Genomic DNA, 6,022 nt, shown 5'->3' with positions numbered 1-6,022 from the left:
CTGAGCCCTGATCCTGGTCACACACAGAGCCCTGATCCTGGCCACAGACTGAGCCCTGACCATGCTTGTACATTAATCCCTCACCCTGGTCATACTTTAAACCCGGATTCTTCCCTGGACGTAACACTGGCTCTCATTTTGCTCACTGAGCCCTGACACTATTTGCTTTTGGACTGAGCCTGACCCTGTTGACTGAGTCGTGATCCCTTTGCTCTGCTGTGCCCCTCCCTCACCAGGCAGCCTGGAAAAGGGCTCCCAGCTCAGCTCCGCCCAAATCAGAGGTCGGCCTGGGGAGTGGCTTCTCAGGCTGCAGTTAAGGAGGATGGAACTACCCCTCCCACTCATGGGTTGCTGGGCAGCCTGCTGCCTCCACCCGTGCCCGCTGGCCCAAGGTGGCATCAGCACAGCTGCCCCCACATCCCAGCGTGCTGTCAAGGGGCTGACCCTGGGCACTCGGCCCAAATACTCAGAGCTCCTTGGAGCCGGAGAGCCCAGTAAACACCCTGGAAAACAGGCCTCCTGGCACCACTGCCTTGGGAAATGGGGTCAGCCCTCTCTGCAGCCTGCGTTCCTGGCTCCGGACCTCAGGCACCCTGGGCAACGACTCTTGGGCTCTCCCGCCTCAGGGCCAGACAGTCGCAACCCTGCCAGGGGCAGCTGCCTATCAGGCTGCTTCCCTTGACCCAGGATGCCCTGCCACACCCAGTCACTATGGCCCCGGTGCCTCTGGCTGTAGCATTGCCCTCTCACACCTCCCTTTTTTTTGAGGCAGGGTCTCGCTCCCATCGCCCAGGCTGGAGTGCAGTGGTACAATCTCACCTCACTGCAGCCTTGACTTCCCAGGCTTGGGTGATTCTCCCACCTCAGCCTCCCAAGTAGCTGGGACTACAAGCGCACCACCACACCCAGCTAATTTTGTGTATTTTTAGTACAGAGAGGGTTTCACCAAATTGGCCAGGCTGGTCTCAAACTCCTGGGCTCAAATGATCTGCCCACCTCAGCCTCCCAAAGTGATAGAATTACCATTGGCTGACTGCAGCCTCAAACTCCTGAACCCAAGTGATCCTCCCTCCTCACTTTCTGGAGTAGCTGGGACTATAGGTGGGTGCCACCATGCCTGACAAATTTAAACTTTCGATAGAGACAGGGTCCCACTATGTTGCCCAGGCTTCAAATGATTCTCCCACCTTGCCCTCCCAAGTGTTGAGATCACAGGCATGGGCCACCATGCCCGGCCAAAACCACTATTTGTGAAGCGCCTGTGGGGTATTTTGTCCCCAGTGCCCAGCATGGATGGAGCCCCAGCGAGGCTTTGCTGAGCCAGTGAGAGCTGTCTTCACTCCCACATTTTCCCTTGCTTCTTCTCTCTAGAGCCTTGGCAGTGAGGTACTAGCGCCCCACTCCACAGGCGAGAAAACTGAGGCTTCAGGAGGCGTATCCAAGCTTTTACAGCTGCGTGCTACTCCCAGTCCTCCGGAGATGCCGACCTGCAGCTTCCGTGTTTACCGAGGACCCAGCCACGGCTCCTCCACTGCCAGCGCCCTGCCTGCAGCATCAGCTCCCTGCCCCGTCGAGAAGCCCCTGTGCCCTGTGCCCTCAGCCACCCTCAGCAGCAGCCTATGGCCTTTTGAAAACATCAAGATCCCTGAGTCCCTCCTCTGCTCAGACCCTTCTGGGGTTCCCGTGCCCTGCTGAGGGGGCTTGGCTGGCTGCCTCTGTGTATAGCCGCACCTTCCTTCCTCTGCCCTCTTGCTCTCCATGTATTTAGCACCACTCAGCCTTCCGCTATGTGTTTATTGCTATGTGTCTTGAGAGCAAGGACTTTGTCCATTTTGCTTCGCGCTCCCTGGGACCCTGACCACCTGTGCTTCTTGCAGAATGGGAGGACACACGAATGAATGCACGCGTGCAGGAACGCAGGAACGCGTCCACGAACGGGAGAGCATCAGAAGCGGGATGCGCCCCACTTCCACGAGTTTCTCCAGGGTGTGCCATGTCCCACAGGGCCTCCTCCTAGAGGGCACATTCCTGCACCCACCCACACCCCAGACAAGACGCAGCTGGGAGCCTCCTCATTCATTCCTTTCTCACCCATTCATTTGCAAGTTGTGAACTGTGTAACAGGGACCCAGCGACGGACAAGGCAGACTAGAGCCCACCACATAGTGCCTGCAGCTAAGGGCAGCGTGTTGAAGGCAGCTGGGGCTGGAGGGGGCCGGCAGACAGGGCCAGGAGAACTGCAGCGAGGGGGCTGAGGGCAGCCCTCCTGTGGCTGATGGTGGGGGAGGGGGTGTCCAACTCCCAGTGGGAGACCAAGCTAACTCCTCCTCCCCTCCATCAGCCCATCCCCTCTCTTCCTTCAGGCTCCTCCTCAAAGTTCCCTTCAAGGGGGAGCCTGCCTGCTTCCTTCCCTGCATCTCCACAGCAGCTGTCACCGGCCGGCTGGCTGCATGTCACTTGCTTCCTTGCTCACTGTCCATCTCTGGGCTGGGATGCAGATTCCAGGAGGTGTGGCCTCCCTAGCATCTCTGGCAGAGTGCCTGGAGCAGAGCAGGTGCTCAGCCAATGTTTAGTGAATGAGTGAATGAATGAATGAATGATTAGAAATCACGTAGGCCAGCCTTTGGCACCCAGGTAGGTCTCAGTGAGTATTAGCTATTGGTGCAGTGACACCCCAGGTGAGCTCTGATCCTGCCCTCACCTCTTAGGCATCCATCTGTAAAGGGAGACAAGAACAGACTCCACAGGGCTGCTCAGAGGCTCCAGTGAGACTGTGGACAGGAAAGGCATCTTGTAAAGTGTAGGTGGTTCTTTAAATGATGATTCAGGACTTAAAGCCTAGCCGGGCTTTATTTTTGCTATGTGCTGGGGGAGGCAGGAATTATTGAGAGCTGGGGTGGTCTGGGAGAGCTTCCTGGAGGAGGACACATGGGACAAGCTGACCCAAGGGAAACGATGTGCACCACTGGCAGAAGAAGTGTAAGCAAAGGCTGGAGGAGGGAGAGCCATCTCAGAGGGCTGAGGGGGCTGCGGAGCGAGCAGGGGCAGGGGTGAGAGTCTGGAGACCATGCTGGGCTGAGGACCATGGCCTGGAGGGGATGTCTGGGAGGGAGGCTCACCCTGCCGTTCTGCCCTGCCCTGGTGGTGTCAGCAGGTGGGGCTTTCCCTGGGGGCTCTGGGTGGGGTAACCCCAGGCATCACCTGCCTTCACCCTTCACTTGAGAAGCCATGCTGGATGCCCCACTCTGCTGGCTGCCCTGGGTGGCTGGCTCCCTGCCTCCTCTCCGGGTCACCCTGGTCATTTGACTCATGGCTGTGGCTCCAGCACCCGCCCCTGCACTGGGCCCTGCCCCTCCTCCCCATCCTGACAGGCGGGCTAGAGACACCAGCAGATGCAGCAACCACTCCACACTGGGACAGTCTGGGAGCCCCTGGCAGGCCCTGTGGCCTTGAGCTAGGGGGCATGAGGACTCAGAGCCAGATAGCCTGGGTTCAAACCCTGGCACGGCCCCTGACTTGCTGTGTGACCCCAGGTCTGCCAGCTCCCTTCTCAGTGCCTCAGTTTCCTTTTCTAGCAGATGGGGAATCTAACGGCGCCCAGCGCAGGGCTGCTGTCAGCACGAGATGCCTTCGATCAGGCAGGGGTTGAGCTGGCTTCAGAGCCTCGTGCTAACTGATTCACATCATTACCTGGGCCCTGAGCAGCCGTGGAGGACAAGCACTAGCCGCCGCCCCACTAGGCTCTAGCCGCAATTTCTCAGCCCCACCTCATATGCCCCACACACAGCCCTCAAGTTCTGTAAGACCCCTATCTGGCCGCTTACAGACCTCCCCAGGAAAGAAACCAAATGCTGAGGCCCCTTAAACCTGGACGAGTCTGTATCTGACCGTGCTAACTTATTTCACAGGTTTCACTGTGGGATACAAGACAATACAGAGAAAGGCGTAACAGCCAGGGGCACGAGCTCTTCCCTCTGCCCGGCAGGCGTGGAGCCGGCCCCAGCCCCTCACGCCTCTCGTGTTTCTGAAACCCAGCCTTTGCCCAGGCCCGGCCCATGTGTGGAAGGTCCTCCAGCGAAAACCCGCCTCAGTCTCTTCTGGGGAATCTTCAAGGTCTGCCCAGGCCTGGAGGGCCAGCACTGTGCTCACGGCCACAGCCAGCCTAGGGCAGCTGCCTTTTCCTGGCACTGCGGTCACCGAGGAGCTCCTCCTCAGTAAATGACTCCGCTGGGCCCTGCACCGTCATTTTCTTACATAATCCTCTCATGCAATCCTCTGTGCTAGAGAAACGAAGATTCTGCCCACCTCTCTGACAAGGAAACTGAGGCTCAGGGAGGGGATGGGACTCACCCAGGATGCAGAAGCAGTGGAATGGCCTGGAATGCACTTGAACTTCCAATGCGACACACCTGTGTGGGGAGCCATGTGGCCCCAGGTGTCCATGTGACCTGTGGAAGGCCCCCCGGCGGTTGGATCCCTCCATCACTGGGTAGCTTCGTGACTCCTGGCGATTGTGACTGTGGGCAATCTCGTGCCTTCAGGTAGCCATGCGACCCCAACAAGCTCACCATCACAGGATGCCACATGGCCCCTAGGTGGCCATATGACCCCAGGAAGAGAAGCTGTGGGACCCCAGAAGCCCACTGCTCTTGAGCCAAGTCAGCAGCTGGAGGTTCCGACGTGGATTCGTGCCCCAGCCCTAGAGCTGCTCTGAAGGCCACTGGCTGCCCAGGACACTGCACTGGTACATGCCCTTTAGGGTCTCAGGTGCCCTCCTGGGCAATTGAGATCTGGGACCTGCGGGGTGTGGTGGGCCCACTCACCTGCATCCCAGATGTTGGCTCCACCCTCTGCAGAGCTCACGCACTCTCCATTTTGCCTGGAGGCTCACGGAGATCAGGTATTTCCTCCAAGGTCACACGGTGAGCTAGAACCCGCCCGTGCTCTCAGCCACACCCAAGCAGAGGCTAATCCCGGGAAAGGGGCAGAGCGGAGCGGGAGGGAGGGAGGACACTGGCAGGGCCAGTAGACACAGCCGGAACATCAGCGCCCTGAGAGCAAGAGCCAAGCGGGTGGGTTCTTAGACACACCTGGCGGTAAAGGATCATGCTAACTGACATACTGGGATCTTGTGAACCAGTTTGTTTAAAACCGTGTTTGCTGCTTTGAAAAGGTAAAATGTTTAAAAACGTGTCTGTTGCTTTGAAAAGATAAGATAAAAGATTTGTGAAGGAGCACAGGAGGCGTCACTAAGGGACTGTCCCATTGGGACTCTGCTTCAGCTCGTCCCCTCTCTTTCCTCCCTCTTTAGGGTCCACCTGCTCCCCCCCCCCACCATGGGCTCAGTCTCTGGAGAGAATCTTGTGCCTCCATTCTCTAAGGAAGGCAGCTAGGGCTGGAGGGCAGCTGGGGCACAGAGGGCCCTGGGTTAAAGAGCGGCTTGTTGTTTGAATCATGGTAAAATTGGAGCCATCTCAGTTCACGGAGCACTTCCATACATCCCACCTCCTTCCCTTTCCTTTCGAGCTGGGATCAATGATTATTGCTCTCAGACTCTTCCATGGCAGGGGGCACCAGGGGCACTCCCAAAAGAGAAAATGGTAAGTGCAAAGGTCCGGGGTGGGCTCAGAAGGGTGGCTCGGACAGTCACCTGGTGTGACAGAGGAGGGAGCTAGGGAACAGGAGACCTGCTAGGCCTGCCAGGAATGTGGAGCTTCTGGCCTCCGCAGGCTCTGCTGGCACCTGCATGCCTCGCCAGTCCCCAGCCTCCACCTCCATGGGGCCTTCCTGCCTCGAAGTCTCCTGATTTTCCTGGGAACAGAGAGGCTGCTCAGGCAAGTCACGTTGCCTCTGAGCCTCAGTTTGTTTGTCTGTGCAATGGGATAATACTCCTGAGGCATAAGGCTGACGGAGGGCCAGGAAAGCTGAGGGCAGGGGCTGGAGAAGCATGGGTGGCTTTCACTCCTCCTTCTCTCCTGTTTTACCTGTTGTGCAGAGCTCCTTCTACCTCTCCCATGGCCCA

This window comes from Cebus imitator, unplaced genomic scaffold, assembly GCF_001604975.1.
Source record: "Cebus imitator isolate Cc_AM_T3 unplaced genomic scaffold, Cebus_imitator-1.0 Scaffold449, whole genome shotgun sequence".
Lineage (NCBI taxonomy): Eukaryota > Metazoa > Chordata > Mammalia > Primates > Cebidae > Cebus > Cebus imitator.
Note: the sequence above shows the minus strand (reverse complement) of the source record.